This window comes from Prinia subflava, chromosome Z (assembly GCF_021018805.1).
Source record: "Prinia subflava isolate CZ2003 ecotype Zambia chromosome Z, Cam_Psub_1.2, whole genome shotgun sequence".
NCBI lineage: Eukaryota > Metazoa > Chordata > Aves > Passeriformes > Cisticolidae > Prinia > Prinia subflava.
The window spans coordinates 102,140,968-102,159,957 of record NC_086283.1 but is presented as its reverse complement, the minus strand read 5'-3'; the positions used below and the strand labels follow the sequence as shown (position 1 = coordinate 102,159,957).

The 18,990-nt window shown below is 50.0% G+C and overlaps 1 protein-coding gene across 4 annotated transcripts in view; it reads left to right on the top strand.

Moving 5' to 3' along the window:
• Window positions 1–18,990, top strand: part of ZBTB7C (zinc finger and BTB domain containing 7C) — a 153,429-nt gene that overhangs the window by 1,887 nt on the left and 132,552 nt on the right. For 2 of the 4 annotated variants that reach the window (XM_063421479.1, XM_063421480.1), the window contains exon 1: window positions 17,020–18,607. The exons of the other annotated variants lie outside the window; for them this stretch is intronic. The gene's annotated coding sequence lies outside the window, so the exon portion shown is untranslated. Of the gene's footprint in view, window positions 1–17,019; window positions 18,608–18,990 lie in introns of those variants that run through there. 4 annotated transcript variants of the gene reach the window in all.

The following is an 18,990-nucleotide window of genomic DNA, read 5'->3' as shown; positions in this document are numbered from 1 at the left end:
CCCCAAATGTCCCCGCTGTTCCCGGGCTGCAGGCGGTGTGCAGCAGGAGAGGGAGCTCGCACTGAACGGGTTAAACAGGAGGGGGACAGGATCCCCAGCCTGTACGGGGTCCTGGGAGCCCCCCGAAGGAGGGGAACCCCTTTCCTCTGAGCCCCCCCTTTCCGCCAGCCCTTGCCACAGCTCCGGCGCTGAATTTCCTCCGAGCCCTTCTGCCCATATTGTGCTATTGATTGCTGAGCTGAACTTCCTCCCGAAATCATTAAAGCTTAAAAAATTGATGGCACAATAGAGCCCTTTATTAGCCACATAACTTTTCTTGCTTTCTTCCTTTCTTCTCCGTTTTTTTTTTTTTTTTTTTAATCAACACAAAAGGGCAGAGCCTGAGCTCACTCAGATTTGTGTCCTGTGTCCCTGTGAGAGCTGGGCAGCGTGCCCTGCTCCACCCCAGCTACCCATCAGCACAGCCGTGCCAGGCTATTTATTAGTAAAAATGGCAAAGATGGAATCGATGTGTGCAGGTCTTTTTTTCTTTGCTCCTTTAATCCCAGCCTCCTCTCTTTGCAGCCCACAGATAGGTCTATTTATTCGCGCTCTTGTAAATAAAAAATATTTGAATGGGGATTGTAATATTTTATTCCCTGTCATGTCTATCCTTCGGTCTAAAGACGGCTGAGTTCTTGCTTGGTATTAACTTAACATTTTAGTAACAGTTGAGTTTTCCTGAAGGAAATCCCTCTGGGCTGGCCATTACTGTGTCATTGTATAACACAGCAGAAAGATGGATTACCTGGATAGATCTCCTCCAGCGTGACTTCACCAAGTGACAGGCTTCAGCTAATTTATCCCCGCTCCCATTGCAATTGTTGGGATGGGGTTTATAGCTTCTAGGAAATATTTGCAGAGTCTCTGGGCATGCAATTGTAAATACAGGCACTGATTTGCCAGGTGGGACTGCTGGCAGCATCCTGCTTCATTGTGGAACCCCAGCTCCTGGCATCAAGTTAACCCCAATGGGTTCTCCTTTAGCACAGAAATACAAAGTTTTTACTTCTTGTGGTTATTCAGGGAGGTTTTAAGATGTGCTTGGGTGCTTCTGAGTAGAGGCAGGAGAAAGAGGCAGGGAAAAAGTACATTTATATGTGTGTGTGTGTTCAGGTGTAAAATAAATCTCATGATTTTGAAGCCAATATAACATTTTGTTGAAGGATCCCTCAGCAATCCTCTGCTGGAGCGGGGATTGAAAGTCATGTAGAGGGGACACTGCCTGGCTGCGTGGCCTTGGGCCAGTCATTTATCTTCTCTGCTGCAGTGTCAGTATCTCAGGAGCATGGCTGCCTGTGCTGGCCCATTTTCTGCTAGCCCTGTCTCAGTGCTGCACACTGTCCCTCTCCTCCCAAACACAGCTTTCATCTGGCACCCTGTTACTTTTAATGCGCTGCATCAGGCTGGAGACACCTAAGTGCAAAGTATTTCCCCCAAAATGCTTCCCTGCTAGGACAGGAGCGCTGGGTGCATCCCTCTGTGCTGCCCGTTTCTCAGAAAGAAATCAGATTTCTTCTGGGTGATGCCATCCACCCCGTGTGCCCCCAGTTTGTCATCCCTACAGAATATGGCATGCTGCTGCCGAAAATGATGGAGCTGTAGAACAAGAACAGCTCAGAGGGGTTTGTGTTGCAGATGACACTGAGCTGAGTGTGGTTGACATGCCTGAGTGATGGGATGCCATCCAGAGGAACCTGGAAAAGCTCGAGAAGTGGGCCCAAGGGAACCTCAAGAGCAGGGCTGTCTTCCACTGTCCCAGGCTGCTCCCAGCCCTGTCCAGCCTGGCCCTGGGCACTGCCAGGGATGCAGGGGCAGCCCCAGCTGCTCTGGGCACCCTGTGCCAGGGCCTGCCCACCCTCCCAGCCAGCAATTGCTGCCCAGTCTCCCAGCTGGCGCTGCCCTCTGGCATTCCCTGGCAGCCATTCCCTGGGTGCTGTCCCTGCAGGCCTTGTCCCCAGTGCCTGTGCAGCTCTCCTGGAGCCCCTGGAGGCCCTGGCAGGGCTGGCAGCTCTCCCTGGAGCCTTCTCTTGTGCAGGGCAGAGCCCCAGGTGTGCCAGGCTGGCTGCAGAGCAGAGGGGCTCCAGCCCTGGCAGCAGCTCCGTGCCCTCCTCTGCCCTGGCTGCAGCAGCTCCATGTCCTCCATGTGCTGAGGATTCCCCAGCTTGACTCCAGGTGGGATCTCACCAGAGGCAGCAGATGCAATTACAATGTATTGAAAAGGTCTGAGAGTGCCTAGATGGGGGCTTTGCAGTTACCGGAATCAGGTGCCTGAAGACAAATTTGGTATCTTAAGTCTGTGTGAAACCCTTCTCATTCTGGCTTGCTCATGTCATCCCTGTAGTCCCAGCCTCTGTCCCATTGCAGTGGCACATTCTCCTCAGCAGTGAGGACTTTCTGTTCTCTTCTCTTGCCACGCTCCAGAAGCTTATACAATTTTTTTGGCGCTTTTCCCTGAAGTCATTATTCTGGGTAACATGGCTTGTTTGTTTATGCTTTTTGGTTTTAATCATGCTTCTTTTTCTTTTTTTATAATTTATTTATTGTGTCTGAAAAGCTTCAGGGCTTCCTTTCCACTCCCCCACTCGCAGATGGTCGCCTATTAAACAAACAAGGAAATACTAGAATAAAAAAGGAAATAGTTTTCTTCTGTAATGAATAAAGTTTGGCTTTTCCAGAGAGGGTATGGGAGAGAAAAAGAAGGGCAGAGAAGGAATTGTCAGGTGTGTTTGGAGGGAAAAGCGTGACCCACCATGTATTTTCAGCTCTGCTGAGTCTGTGCTACTCCTTTTACAGCACTCCTATGAAAAGGGATCCGAGTCTTGCTTTGCCTTTTATCTCACCATGACCAGCTCAAAGAAACAACAGTCATTCTTCTCATTAATCTGTTTCATTTCTTTAATGAGACTTAAGTTCTCCATTAGTGTCACTGGGAGGTGCCTTGCTGATTTACCTAACCTGGTTGGTTGAAGAGGCTTTGCATGGGGTTTTTGGAGGAGCAGGGAGCCGGCAGGTGGGGAGTGGTGGTCTTTGTTGGGCTGCTGGCTCCATCTCCAGAAGTTCTCCAGGACCAAAGGGAGTTGCTCCAAGAAGAAAGAATTAAAAGGGTGGGGTGGCACTGCCTGTCCAGGTGGCAAAGACAACCAGCAGGCAGCTCTGCTGCTGTTGCAGACTGTGGTACAATTCCTAGGGAGCAGGACTGGGATATTGGCAGACCCTCATGGCACAGGGAGGTCCTGCCCACCCTGGTGACACTCTGCCAGGTGTGGCTGGGGGTGGCAGCAGCTTGGTGGATGTCCACATGCAGGTGCTTCATGGGATGGACATCTGGGACAGGCACAGGAGGTGGCAGAGGGGCTGGCATGAGCTGGCCCACATCCCCAGAGGGGCTGGTGGACCACGTCAGGCTGCTTCTGGACGTGGTGTTGGCTTCACCAGGGAGAGTGCAGGGCCACACCTTGCCAGGCCAGAGCTGGGGTGTTGCAAATCCAGCCACTGCACTGCTCCCCAGCAGCAGGGCTTGCACGCTGCCTCGGGGTGCTTTTGGAGCAGAGGAGAGCTGTGGGCTGATAGCATCTCATGCTGCTGGTCCATACAAACCAGCACTGGGGCATGTGTTTGTTGCTCCTGTAGGAAAGCAGGTCTCCAGGGCAGCTAGGGAGGCTGTCACAGCTAGGACAAACCACAGGGACAAGATGAATGGCCTCAAGTTGCACCAGGGGAGTTTAGAGTCAATATTAGTGACAGTTTCTTCACGTAAAGTGTTGGCAAATGTTGACATGGTCTGCCCAGGGCTGTGGTGGAGTCCCCATCCCTGGAGGGATTTAGAAGCCATGTGGATATGGCACATGGAGACAATGGGTAAGTGTTGGGCTTGCCAGTGCTTGGGGAATGGTAGGACTCAATTTTAGAGGGCTTTTCCAGCCTTAACAATTCTGTGGTTCTTTGATCTGGGACCAGCTTTGAGAGGGCTGAGCTGCCAGCCTGTTGTTCCTCGTGGTGTGGGTGTTTTGGTGGCACACAGCTCCATTTGAAAGGTGTGTCTGAGACCCCATGGTGTGCCACAGATGGGGCTTCTGTGCCTCTTCTAGTTGAACACTTAGATGGGTGCTCTGTGCATCAGAGCTTGGTTTGCTTTGCTGGGGTTTTCCTCGGGATTTGAGGAAAAATCTGGCTTTACAACCATTCCCCAGCAACACCAGCCAAGATGTTCTCCTGTGTGATCTGTGGAGCTGCTGTTGTCTCCTGGTGTTGTCAGGCTGCATATTGATGGCACGGCCTCAGTCATGGCTGGCACCTGAATGAATTACAGCAATACAAATAAATAAGAGAAGAAATACTATTTGCGAGAGCAATGGGTTGAAGATCTAACATTTATGCAGCGCCATTCATCAGAAACGACACACAAATGCTCTGTAAACTCTCACATGCACATAAAACGCTGCTCCCAGGCTTCAGGGTAGTGTCAGCTGTTTAATAACAAAGCTGCACCGTGGTTCAGGACCCTAAATGCAAAATTAATTCTTCTGCTTGTAGCTGCAGGAAAATTTGGGTCCATAAATAGCATGAACCCTATGGGAAGCTATCAGACACCCCCATGAACATAATGTGGACATTTTATTTATGCCTTTCAGTGGGTAAAATCAGCAGCTCTATGTCTTATCTCAAAGTTGTTGCCTTTGCCAGCCAAGAGACAGGGGCTCCTTTGGGTTGTAGGGTGCATAATGCTCTAGAAAGTTATAGAATGGTTTGGGCTGGAAGGGACCTTAAAATTCATCCAGTTCCACCCCTGCCATGGCAGGGACACCTTCCACTATCCCAGGTTGGTCCAAATCCCCTCCAGCCTGGCCCTGGGCACTGCCAGGGATGCAGGGGCAGCCACAGCTGCTCTGGGCACCCAGTGCCAGGACCTGCCCACCCTCCCAGCCAGCAATTCCTGCCCATTCTCCCAGCTGGCGCTGCCCTCTGGCATTCCCTGGCAGCCATTCCCTGGGTGCTGTCCCTGCAGGCCTTGTCCCCAGTGCCTGTGCAGCTCTCCTGGAGCCCCTGGAGGCCCTGGCAGGGCTGGCAGCTCTCCCTGGAGCCTTCTCTTGTGCAGGGCAGAGCCCCAGGTGTGCCAGGCTGGCTGCAGAGCAGAGGGGCTCCAGCCCTGGCAGCAGCTCCGTGCCCTCCTCTGCCCTGGCTGCAGCAGCTCCACGTCCTTCTTATGTTGGGGACCCCAGCTCTGCAGGTGAGGTACTACCTGAGCATGGCAGAAAGGGCAGAATTCTCTCCTTTGACCTGCCAGTCAAGCCCTACGTAACCTTATGAGTCACTGATTTGCTGAGAAAAGTGGTGCCTGTCAACTTGGTGTTGCTGCTTTTTGCAGACCTTCTGTCTGGTGGGTGCAACATCTGCCAGCCTGCAAGGCAGCCCTTGCCCTGTGGGACCTCTTGGACTCTGTTCCTGGTGGCAGGAAACTTTCCAGTGCTGTGGGAGCCCTCTCAGTGCCTCGTGTTTAAGAACACTCATCAGAGGAGGAGGTCGGAAGGGAGGAGAAATGTTTACTTCTTGCCCCCTATTTTTTGCATTTTAATAAAGAAATCCTGTTTTTACATATTTGTTTGCTCTGGCCTTTTCCTTTCTCCAGGCTTTGTCTAGCGTGAGGCCTGAAGATTTGCATGCTTGATCAAGTCTGATGGCAGTAACCAAATCAGCATTAGCAAACGTAGGGACCTGAAGCTAACTGGCAGGAGATGAGCTCCGTGACTGCCACGGAGATGAGCCCTTCTGTGGAGCCTGTTGTGCCTTGGCACAGGGGCACGAGTCAGATGCCACTGGCAAGTTTGAAATATGGATCCCTGTGGGGCCTTTGTTTTTAGGTTGCCTTGCTCTGTGGTGAGCGCGCGATCAAAGTGGAGCCGAGAAAAGGGTGGGCAGGAGCATGGTGACCTCTGCCAGCTCAGCAGGGAGCTCAGGCTGAGGTCCAGCAGATGTGGGAGAACACATTCGGGCTAGTCACTGTCGCTTTTGAGCATCCTGATTGTGAGTTAAACAGGGGAGAAGAGAAGCAAGGCTGTTGGTAGTCGCTGAGGTTGCTTAGTGGGGGTTTGTGGCCCGTGCTGCTACTGGTCAGCCTGGCCTTCTGAACTGTCCTCTTTGGATGTTTCCATTTTGGAGTTTCTTTTTGGGGCTGCAATTGAGTGCTGGGGACCTTGATCTTTTCTCCGACCCAAAGGCATTGTGATTATTTGGGCTGGCCTGTGCAGGGCCAGGAGTTGAGCTTTGATGCTCCTTGTGGTTCTTTCCAGGTCAGGGTATTTATTCTGTTCCATGACTGGTGCAGAGCTGATGCTGGCTGGTGCCCTGGATTAATTAAATTAATGTCTGATATGCAGTTGTTTGTTTTCCCCACAAGAAGATAAACACATCTTGGTCAGCCTGATCAGAAGTGCAGACTTTCCATGTGGATTGTAAGCACGACACTAGCAGCAGGGTTTCTTTTAACTGTTTCAAACTATTAGGCTGCAAAATGAGTCCTTTCATAACATGTAATTAATACTGCCATGCATTAATTTCCCATGTTCAGGTTTTAAGGTTAAAGTGACCCAAGACAGACAGGCTTCACTAAACAAACATCGACATGTAAATTTATGGTATCAGGTTAGAAATGACCCATTTTAGGGTTCCTCTTCAAAATATGAAAAGGAGTGTTAACTTATTTTTTTGTGATGCTGATGCAACTTGAGTATCCCATTTAAGAAGATTTGTCTGTACATGTATGTACAGACTCCTGCAGCACAGTTTGTGTTATGTTTTGATGCCTTTTTTAAATGCCTTCTATAGAATGGTTTGGGTTAGGAGGGTTGTTACAGCTCATCAGGACACCTTTCACTATCCCAGTTTGCTCCAAGCCTTGTCCAGCCTGTGCTTGGAAACTTCCAGGGATGGGGCAGCCACAGCTGCTCTGGGCAACCTGTGCCAGGACCTGCCCACCCTTACAGGGAAAGATTTCTTTGTGACATCTAATCTAAATTTAAAACTCGGAGTTTAAAACACTTCTCCCTTGTTCTATTGCTGCATGTAAAAAGTCCCTTTCCATTTTTTTAATAGGTTCTCTTTAAATACTGAAAGGAACATATCTGTGGGTCTTCAGGAGGAACAGAGAAGCAGATCATTTCACCTCCTCTAAAATAGTCTATAAATGGGGTGCTGTGTGTAGCACAGCCAAAAGTAGTGATTTTTTTTTGGGTCATCTCGATTGGGAGCCTGGGTATGCCTGAAAACTATAAAATAAAAAGTATTCCAAATTTTCCACATCTGCAATTCCCCCATGATACTTTCACATGTTGCAACAATTTGTACTTTAAAGGCACCATTTTAGTAAAGCTTAGTATTGCCTCTCCTTCGTTTTAGATTTGCATAGTTGTGCAAGAGATAATTGCCTGTTTGGGAGACAAAAAAGCTAATTTTGCCTCAGGCCCTGTACTTTTTCTTAACAAAGTTGGTCCTTGTTGGGAAGCAGCTTGCAAGTGGTGAGTGTACAGATGAGTCTGGAGGGGCACAAATGGGTGGATGATGTGCAGGTGTGGTTTAGAAGAAGAAAACAAACCCCAACCCACAAACCATTTTTCTGCCACACTGAATATTGCTGAACGCCTTTTCCTCTCACCCTCTGCCTCATCTGATGCTCCACTGTGAGCTCCAGGGGATAGGAACATTTTTGGGGGTTTTGGCAGCCACCCCGGTGGGTTCGGCATGGGCTGTGCACCCTCGGTCTGTTTGCAGTTGTGTGTTTGCATCTCCTTTGCTCTTACACCATTTTTATGGGTATTAGGGGGTGTTTTTATGTGGTTTCCAATATGCAAACGTTCAGACAGTGCATCCCGAGGCTGGCGGCTCCTTTCAGTGCCCCCCCAGGGCTCCCCACACGGCACTGGCCCCGGGGCTGGTGGTGCCTGGGGTGGCTGGGCTGACTGAGGAGTGTCTGGTGACTCATGTCCTGGGGACACCCAGGTGATGGAGATGACCCAGAGGGGTAAATCTTCCTTCCCTCTGCGGTGCTTTGTGCTCGGGGTTGTGCTCTTCTGCTCCCCCATCTCCAGTGTCTCCATCACTCCGACCTTGTGCTGTGGGTCTTCCTCAGAGTCCATCTCCAGGATGATCCCTTCCCCACCCTCCCCACCCTTCCCCTCTCCTCCTCCCTCCTCAGAGGCAGAGCTCACTGTCCAGCCCTGTCCAGGTCAGGTCCTTCATCAGCTGAGCAAGAACAGGCTCTGCTGCAGGCATGGCCAGCCACACCGATAGGTTATCAATAGTAATTAATTAAGAATGTAACAAGGTCGTGTATCTGCATGGAGCAGCTTTTCTCTACGGATGAGGGACAAGTGCTGATGAGGAGATTGTGATGGCTGGCTGCTGCATGGTTGGGCTTGGGAAGGGGCTGTGCTGGTGCTGCCATGGGATGCTGCTTTCTGGAGGGACACTGATCAGGTTTTGCTCTCTCTCGGAGCTGGAGATGCTTGAGATGAGTCTTCCTGGAGGGCAAAGGGAAAAGAGAATCCTCCTCAGCCCAGACTGAACACTACAGAGCCTCATGAGGGAGGTTTGCAGCTTTTGTTCAAGATTGCATCCATGTAGAAGTGGCCGATCTTCAGTCTGTACTCGGGGTGTTCTTCACCGAGGCGTACTCAGCAAAGTGACCTGCTGGCTGATGTGATATCAGCTGGGACACCTGCACCATTTCTGACCCTCTTCTCCTTCTAGGTTTTGTTTGCTAAAGAGCTATAGCTCACTGAGGCTCACTCAGACCTGGTAAGGCACCAAAATCCCCAAGCCACGTGTTTGCTCTCTGCCCATTCTCCTCTTTGCTGGTGGCAGTGGTGGGATTGCACACTAACCCTGCAAAAATGAATTTAATGGGAAAAAGCCACACTATTTTCATCAACCAACTCACTGTCCAGCTTTGCAAGGCCCACCTGATATTAAACCAATGATGAGGGTGAAGAGCTGGTTTGTTTTTCATTGTTTTGACTTTAAAGTTTGGAAATTGTTAGTTGAAAGAGGAATAAAAAGGGGAAACACTGAGTTTTCCTTAAAGAGGAAAAAGCTCTGGCATGCAGAAGAAGAAAAAAAAATTACATGGATATGTCTGCTGCAATTGATAATTTTGGGGTTTTTTTTGTTGTTTACAGCTTCTAACACTGAGGGCCCTAGCCAGCTGTGGGATGGACAGAAGGTTTTATAGCTCATGCAGTCAAAGAAGTCCGGGTGTCTGTAAGAGTGATGATTTGTACCAGGTGAATGTGGAGAGAACCTCATGGGCAGGGTCACCTCCCACTATCCCACGCTTCTCCAAGCCCCATCCAACCTGGCCTGGAACACTTCCAGGGATGGGGCAGCCACAGCTGCTCTGGACACCCTGTGCCAGGGCCTGTCCACCCTCACAGGGAGGAATTTCTTCCTAGAATTGACCTTTTGGAGTGCTCATGTGATGCAGGAGGAGAACTTGTGTCTGTGGACAGTTGTTTAGTTGGGGTTCCTCTGGGGTTTTTGTCTTTAATGAGATGCACCATCAGTATGGGTACGTACAATAGAGATTTTGGTTCCTTTCAGGGTGGGTTTCCTAATTTATATGGAAACAGATTTGCTTCTTGCTTGTTTTCATTATGCTTGAAGTGAGGAGTGAGAGGTGGCCCAGGTACAGGGATGTGTTTGGCTGAGTATTGAAGTGTCAGTTCTGGTCCTTTACCAAGGGAAGACACAACAGGTGAGATACCAAAACAGCAGGGAAAAGAGAAGAGATTGAAAAAAAATGTGTGGTATGGTGGGGTGAAGCTTCAGAACTTGTTTGGGCATTTGGGAGGTGGTTCATGAGCTGCAGGTGAAGGATCTGACCCAAGGAAAAGCCTCAGTTGTGTGGAAGGAGGAGACAAGCCCTTGGGGACAGGATTATCCCAGTGATGGATGCTGGGGAAATCCTACAGCTGTTGTGGGACCACTGATGTGGGAGCAGGAGAGGTGAGAGTGGAAGGATTGGAAAACACCCAAGTTTTGAGCTTAACCTTGGAAAAAGGAGGCCAAAAAGTTTTTAAGTCTTCATTTTTCCACAGAGTGCAGCCAGGACACCGCTATAGTCACAGCCCTTTGGGAGATGGGGTTTGGAGAGGCCACCAGTGTGGCACCTTGGCTGGTGTGTGCCAGGTGTCACCGTGCACACAGGCAGGGCTGGGGGACACTGCCTGTCCTCCTGCCCACACAGGGCATTGCCCTGGCAGCTCGTGGTGGAAGCAGTGCAGTGGGGTGTTCTGCAAATGGCTCTGCTGCCCAGCCAGACCCAGCAATGGGTGGCCTCGTGGCCGTGATTCCTAATTAAAAAGCAGGGAGAAACCTGAGGAGCATGAAAGTATAAGCCTGATGCTAAAGCAAACCAGATGCTGCTCAGATCACGATGCCCCACGGTCCACTGGAGCGAGGATGTGGAGGCAGTCACCTGTAGCCTGCCTGGGGGTGGCAGGGAGGCGAGGGGAGGGAGAACACAAGGCAGAATAATCCCTTTTTTCGGTTTTTCTTTTTCCTCTGGAGCGTTTTGGTCTCGCCCCTGGACAAAAGCAGGATAGTGTGGTGTGTCATTTCCTCCCCGGCAGCCATTCAGCCTGGCACTGTGCAGGCTCTGCCACCCCCTCCCCTGCCCCAGGCACAGATTGCTCCTTGTTCCAGTCGTCTGTACCACCCAGGGCTTCCTTTCCAAGTTTTCTCACACCCTTTTATAGCTGCGCAGAAGAAAGCTTTAAAGCCACACAAAGGAGGAACCAAGCAGGCAGGAGGGATATCTTTAAAAACCAGGGGTGTTTCTCTGCAGAGCCACGGTGGTAGAGAAAAGCTGTGTGAGCTCTGGCGATGCCTGGCGTCAAGAGCAGGTTCAGCCCTTGTCTGGCAGCCAGGGGGGCAGCTGGTCAGGTGTGCTCTGTGTCCCTGACTCTTTACATGTGAAGTCAGCTGTGTTTTCAGATCCCAATGCAAGCACAGCGACAGGCTGGGAGCACCAGGTCCAGAGCGGGGTGAATCTGAGCTGGGGATGGGCACTGGATGCCTTTGACGAAGTTCTGGTTGCGTGCAGTGGCCCTGGTGCTCTTGGTGAAAACATCAGCCACAGCTGTGTCTGCATTTCGGGGGTTGAGGGAGAAGACCTGCTTTCCTGTTCCTCATGCACAGACAGAGCATGTCCTGCTGTCCTGCTTTCTGTTTCCCCCGTTTCTCTTGATCAGCAGCTCATTTCACCAAGGACCTGTCCCAGAGGCAGGACCTTTCGCCCTCACCAGTTTGCTTAGGTGGCAATCAAACAAATGACCTGCAGGCAAGCAGCAATTCATTACAGCCCTCATTTAGCATGCAATAAAATGTGCAGTATACCTTGTCTTCTGATCGATACGTTGTATATTATACGCGAGTCAATGTGTTTACATCACAAGGAGGCTTCTCGCTGCCTTCCTTTCTGCTGGGCTCTCTTGGCCTGGGATGATGGATCGGCGCTGGGATGACGGGGAGGGATATTGTTAAACAGTAATTGGTTACTGAATTATTTAGCTGCACAATCCCTGTAGCAGCAACACCGCCATTCAGCACTTCACTTGCAACTGTCTCAGCTGAGGAACAAATACAGGGCCCTGCAAGCTCCATGAGGAACAAGGCAGAATAATTCTGTGATTTAAAGAAGAGGTTTACAGTTATTTTGACAATGATGGCCTTATGCAGTGGGAAGTGTATGCTGATTGCTTACAGGCTGCAGCCTTTTGGTTTGTAAGCTGGATTCTGCTGCTTTCATAAGGAAAAAGTGATGTTTATCCATTGCAGGTCCCCCAGATTAAAGGTGAGCATCTCCCTGCGCCTTCTGACTCCGGTGGTGTTTGCTGGAGGTGCAGCTGAGTTGTATCTCTTGAGCTCCTGTACTGCGCCATTTCCTGCAAGAAATGGGCAAATTCACAAAGCAAGCTGAGTCGGCAGGCAGAAAACCCAACCCAAATTAAGTGTTAAGCTCCACAAAACCTTGTTGCAGTGGTGGGCAGGTGGTGGAAGACCACCAGCTCATCACCAGTGGTTCCAGGCCAGTGGTGATGCTCTCCCTGCACTAACCTGCAACAGGACCTCACCACACACGATTCCCTCCTGAATTTTCAGCTTGGCAATTGCTGAAAGTCCTCTACCTATGAGATGCGCTGAGAAAATCTTCCAGCAGGTTCTGCTCCAGCACAAAATCAGCTCTTGATTTGTGTTTCCCTGCATGTTGCAGGCAGCAGAGCCAGGAAGAAGGCACTGCACACTGGTACCTCTTCATACCAACTCCCCCGTGAGTGCAGCTCTTCACTTGAAGCTCTTCCAGTTCCTCCCCTGCCAGGCAGTTCCTTTTGTCCCTTTGCTGTCCGTGTGTGTAGGAGTATGTATGAATGGTCTGGTGCCTCCTCAGGGTTTGCTTTGAATTGCCCTGAAATCTGGTGCCTTAAACCAATTTTTTCCTTGTAGGTGCTCCTTGTGTTCTCAGTGTGAATGGCAAGACCCTGATTTGATGCTCTTCTAACTGAAAGCCCAAAGCTTTTATTTCGCTCCTGTGGATGGATAAGGAGCTGGGAGGGGTGGGGGGGAAGGGGGTGTAGGCTGTTTGCAGGGGGTTGTTCTCAAGCTGGTTGTCCCAGCAGTGCCATGGGATGGGCTGTTCCCTCACCACTTCGTCTGAGTTCATTTGAGTTAATTCGGCACCGAGGAGTGGGAGGTTCCCTTAATTTAGGAGTGAGGACTGTCATCCATGGCACACCCCAGAGCAGCAGAGGGTCTCCATGAGCATCACTGGGGACCAGCAGCTAAAACTTTTCCATCCATCATGTAGGCAGGGCCACTGGCTGATGCTCTGTTGACTTTACCAAGCACAGTTTGGTTATTGCTATTAATTTTATTATCTTGCCCCAGTGCCTGGCATATCCAGTGCTGGGGCAGGGCTCTGCTTTGCTGCATAGGGCATAAATATTCTGCTCAAAAGTCCCAAATGTCCTTGTCCAGCCCCACACCAGGAGGTTTGATGCTCGCCAGTCCAGCCTAGCTTTGTTTTTCTTCCCTTTCTTGCAATTCTTGTAATGCCAAGTAACCAAGAGCAGGATCCAACCCTGTGATTCAGACCTTCCCAAAGACACATCTTGGGGAAGATTAATCTCCCTAATGGAAGCTGGGCTGGTGACAGCTGTGACTTTCAAACCCTGGTCCCAAATAAACCCAGGGAGATATGGGAGGCTTGTAACTTTCTGAGCAAGTGATGTGTAAAGCTAAATAGTTATAATTAACTTCAAAGCATGAAGCAGTCCAAGCAAGAACTGTTCAAGGGGAAAAAAAAAAAAAAATTCCTCCCTAGACTTCTGTTGAAAAGGAGTTGATTTTTGTGTCACGTTAGCTGTGCCTTTAATATAAAAAAGATTTTTTTGAATTCTGAATTGTAATGGGTAACTGATAATGAAGTTCTCCCTTTCGTTGGAGTAGTGTGGTTCTGTCACTGGAGGGAGCTGCCTGAAGGTGGTATGTTGGGAAACAGGGTAACTGTTGTGTAAATCAGTGTGAGGTCACTTAATTAAACACAGCCAGGGCTTTGAAGAGCGCAGTGGAGTGGTGGCTGAAGCAGAGGGGGTGGCAGGGCTGGTGCAGGGGATGGGGACAGAGCCTTTGGCACAGTCCCTATAGACCTGCTCAGCCTTGTAGCTGATGGAATCGAGTATGGATGGGTGGATGGTGAACATGCAAAGACCCCAGGGAGCTTTCAGCTTTGCCCACCTCCCCGTGTGGGTTTTTTTGGGGTGCTGCCTGGACCCTGTACATGCTCCCCAAGCCTGAGGGATGTGGCTGGTGCTTTCCAGGCACCATCCAGCAGCCCTGGCTGTGCAGCCCCGCTGTCTCCTTCCTGCACGGAAATGCCGGGTGAGTTTCTTCCGAAACAAGCTCCACATTGGCAAGGCAGCCCCGTTTCTGTTTCATGCATCCTTGCCTTCAGCATGGGGCTGGAGCTTGCATCCCAGGAAAATAATACATGCCCAAGAGGCCAAGACAAACAGTGTCTGCCTGCTTTTTTTACAACCTCTTGTTGCTCCTCCCAGCCATCACCACTATTACCTTAATAAGGGACTTTTTGATCTCCAGAGAGAACTTCGTCACTTCTCAGGGTTAAAACCAAAGTGGTTGGCAAAGGAAAGGCCTGGAGAAACAGGGGACTCCTGCTCTCTGCAGCCCTTTGCATGGCAATGTTTTGAATTAGAACCTCATTCTGGTTCAGAACTGGGGATGATAGGTTTTTAACTGGCAGTGTTAGATGGAATATTGGGAAGAAATTCTTCTTTGTGTAGTGAGGCCCTGGCACAGGTTGCCCAGAGAAGCTGTGACTGTCTCATCCCTGGAAGGGTTCCAGGCCAGGTTGGACAGGGCGTGGGGCAACCTGGGATAGTGGAAGGTGTTCCTGCTGATGGTTGAGATGGTGTGTAAGGTCTCTTCTAACCCAAGCCATGCTGTGGTCCTGTGGACAGGACTGTTAGGTTTTAGTGGAAATGCAGACAGTGCATTTTGATGAGAGGTGAGATGCTGCAGGTGCCAGCTGTCTCCCCCAGGACTAACCCACCAGCAAGTCTCATCCTGGTGACTTCAAGCACAGACTGTGGCCCCAAAACCCCCAGGGCCCTGTGAAAACCCTACCAGGAACGTTGGATAGATGCAAATGATTCAGCCCAAATCGTGGGACTGCAGCATCAACATTCAACTTGAAGTCCCAACTTCTGGTATCACTGATGGTTTAGGCTGTCCACCTTGGTCAATGGACTGAAGGGAGAGCAGGATGCACTTCTGTCTTCATGGTTTGGAGCAGAAGCTCAGAATCTTGTCTGCCATTCAGACTTAGAGGCAAAGAAGTAATTTGTTTAAGCCATGGGAATTTTTTTCATTTGGGAACTGCCAGGGGGGTTTTGAACCTCCAGGGCTTGCAGTTCCAAATGTGACAATTAAAAGTTTGGGGGCATTTAGTGAACTCTGCATAGCTGTTTTTCCTCTTTCGTAGCTCCATCATACCTTCTAATTAATTCCCTTTAATTGCTTTTAATTTCCTTTCCTCCTTATTTCTCCTTCCGTATAACTAGTGCTGTCATCCTTTTAGTTTGCCTTTCATGTTGGAGACTCTCCATTTGATTTCGTTTCATCCACATTGTGTCTTGCAGCTATTTCATTCCTGGAAAGCTCCAGCTCCGGAGATAAAATCTAAGTGGATTCAGAGAACCTGAAAGGATCGCATGCTTCATGGCTTTCCCCTCAGTAATATGGGAGATAAACAGGATGTAATAAAGGATCCGTCCCTCCTTGGAAAAGGGCCATTTCCCGTCACCTGTATTTTTGTGGTACCGCCGTGCCAGGGATGCTCTTAGTCACCGGTGACAAGATAAAGAGCCCGCTGGTCCCTGGTGCTGGCGGGTGTCTGAGGCTGGAACGGGCCCTGGGATGACACACTGTCTCCTGATTTACCACCCAGCTCTAGCCAGCAGCATTCCCACTGCTGGGACATGGCCTGGCAGCCTGCTGGCAGCCCTGGATGGAGGGGACACAGAGAGGGTGGCGGCGTGCTGGTTTTGGCCACATGAGGTCAAATGATTAAAGTCTTGACATTTATCTCCGAGAGCTTTTGGTTTTAATGCACACCAAGGGCACTGTGCGTTTTGACTGAGGTGTTTTTCAGCCCAGTCAAAAGTAAAAAATAAAAGCAATGAAAACCTCTTTTGTACGCTCAGAAGAGTCCTAAGGGGTTGGATGTATGGGTGATTGTCAGCAGAGGTTCATGGAATTCGGTCAGTATTCACCATCTGAAGAGCTGGCTGAGGGGTGGGAATCACAGATCAAAGTTTTTTACACCTCCTTGAATGGGAATCAGATTGCTTTGTTTAATCTAGTGGTGTTTTTCCTTCTGCTTCTCCAAAATGGTATTTTAACATGTTGACTGAAAAACATTTGATGTTTTTCACTCAACAGAGCTAAGTGGGGTCTTCCTCTTTTTTTTTTGGCTTGGAAAAAAATGACCAGCAGCATCTAGTTCTGTCTGCAGTTGGCCCCGTTGCCTGCTTTATGTTGTACTGCTGGTAAAACCCAGGAGGAGTTAACACTGGGATCACGAGGAATGTGTCTGGAAGTCAGCTGGGAGCTTTGGTGGTGAGGAAAATGCCAGTACTCTGGCTGGGGAGTAGAAGGTAGCATGGAGCACCAAGGGCTGTCCCAGCTGCTGTGAGCTGGGGATGTGCACCTCTCCTAGGGTTGGGTTTTGGGGCAATTCTTTAGAGCCTGCTGGATAAACTCGGGGCTAATCAGGCTGGCTGGAAGGAAGGAAAGAGCTGAATCTGTGTGGAAATTGACAGTAGAGGAAACCGTGGGAGGAACATGGTCTCAGGACTTTGAAGTGCCAAGGGGAGAAGCGCTAGAGACAAACACAACTTCTGCCACCAAAAAGACTGACTCACACTGCCTTGGAAGTTTGTAATGGATTATTAGTGTTATTTTACTGGCAGTGGGAATGGAAGTAGAAGCAGTTGAGCCATGGAGGATCCCTGGGCAGCCCTCCCTGAGTCAGTAGCCCATTCTGGTGAGTGCCTGTCCTGGTGAGCTGGTGCAGCAGAATGCGTGGGAGATACTCAGGGCTCGTCAGTGAGCTGTAGGGTCTGGTTTTTCAGATTCCAGCAGCTTGAAATTCCCTTTCAGGGGCCTGCAGGACTATTGAGGTCTTGGGGAAGTATCCCTTTTTGGCAGGAGAGAAATCCCACAGCTTTCTGCTCTGTCCAGGTGGGACCAAGCTGTGGGCAGGAGCTGGTGGCCTCCAGGTTAGTCCTGGGGCTGTCCCCGCTGTCTGGGAGCCTGGGACTGAGGTGGCTCATGGCCAGGCAGTCACCAGGATGTACTATTTTGCAATAAACTGATCTGAGCACTTTGTGCCTTTGCATTTGAGTGTGAATCATCCTGGTGAGAACTGAGAGTGAGCAATCTCTGGAGATGGCAGTGGGGCAGGTTGCTGGCAGCCCCAGGCTGGGTGGTAGTTGTGGGGGAGCCTCCTTGTCCTTGTCCTGTTTGGGTATGTCCTTGTGGCTGAATTAGGGGCTGAGGGACAGCAGCTGCATGCAGACTTGACCCCTGGTCCTAAGAGCAGTACCTTCCCAGATCCTTGGGGGAATTAGGGAGTAATTAAATAGTTAGGGTTGGAAGATCATCTTCTCCAACCTCCTGCAATGGGAAGAGGTGTCTTGAAAAAGACCAGATTGCTAAGAGCCTCACCCAGCCTGACCTTGAACACTTCCAGGGATGGAGCAGCCACAACTTCTCTGGGCAACCTGTGCCAGGGCCTCACCATCCTCAGTGTAAAAATTCCATCCTTCTACCTAGTCAGAACCTACCTTCTCTAAATTTAAAATCATCACTGCGATAGGCCCTGCTGGAAAGTTTGTCCCCCTCTTTCTTAGAAACCTCTTTTAGCTAATGGCAGGTGCTCTAAGAGATCAAAAGGGGCTCTCATCTCCAGGTGAACCCCCCAGCTCTCCCAGCCTGGCTCCAGAGCAGAGGAGCTCCAGCCCTTGGAGCATCTCCGTGTCTTCCTCCAGCAGGTGCAAGCAGCAGGAGCTGGAGCTCCTTCTCCAGGGTGTGATGAGGAGATGCATGTCTCCTCTTTGGCATCAAAAGCCACCACAAAAAAGTTTTGGGGAGCCAGCCTCGGGCTGGTGCCTCACCCTGGGAGCGTGGCAGACCCTGCACCCCCCGAGGGAGACAGGATACTTTATTTCCTCGGCAGCCAGGCTCTCGGCCAAGCATCCCTCGGCACCGTGCTCCCGACTCTTCCCGCTCCCATCTTAATAACTGTAAAGATCGGGGTTGCCAAGGTCTTCCCGTTGCTATAGTGAGATTAGATAGGGCAGAGCGCTGCATTCCCTCTGCTGAGGGCAGAAATCACTCCCATCCCTTCCCCGGGCTTCACCAGCCAGGTTTTTTGTTTTTTTTTTTTATCCACCAGCAGCTGCTAATTGCACCTGAAAGACACGCCACGTATTTCGCTGCAATTAATACTTCATAGCTTTAAAAAAAAAAAAGAAAAAAAAAAAGAAAAATTTAATTATCGAGGCATTTTCTCCTGGAACCAACTTAAAGAGACTCTCCGGCTGGAACGAGTTTACAGCGCTAAACTGAGAAGTTAAAATATTTATCTTCATAAACACGTCACTCGAGCCGTGCTATTCCTTGCAGGGTCATTAGCAAGAGGCACGCTAGTCCAATCAGAAGGTGCCTGGGAGACAGAGATTTGCCTTTTGCTTCTGGGCGGGGTTAGGAGATGATTTATTAAACGAATTTGAGAGCTGTGAGTCTGGCCAGAGCTCTGAGTCAAACTGCTGTAGGAAAAAAAAAAAAATCCCACCAGCTGGAGCTTTTGCGGGCAGAAGATGGGGTGCAGTCATTTCGGTACTGTTGGTTGTTTGCTGATTTGGGGGTGTCCTCCCCAAAACCTCCTGAGGACGTACAGCAACTGATCCAGGGAGCCGCCACATTGCAGGAGGTAGTTTGCATTTTAATTTTCTTAGGCTCAGTTTTCGTTTTCTTGGTTATATTTTCGCTTTCTCAGTTGTTTTTTTAAATTTCCTTGGTGCACCTGCGGGGCTTGGGTGGGTTTATGTAGGAATTCAGGTGAGACATCCCTGAGTGTAGGATTGCACAGCTTGGGGGATGGCACGTTGTTGTGCCCCTCCACCTCCTCTTTTGGGTTGAAAATGTTGGTTTTGAGGCCATGAAGTTTAACCCCTATAACCCCGTACTAGATATGCCCTGGAGAGGGATGCCTGTGATCCACTCAGTGTGTGGGGAGGGGATGGAGGGTAGTAGTGTTTTTTTTGGACTTGAGGTTGTATTTTGTGCATGTTGGGTGCTGGCATGCCAGGACAT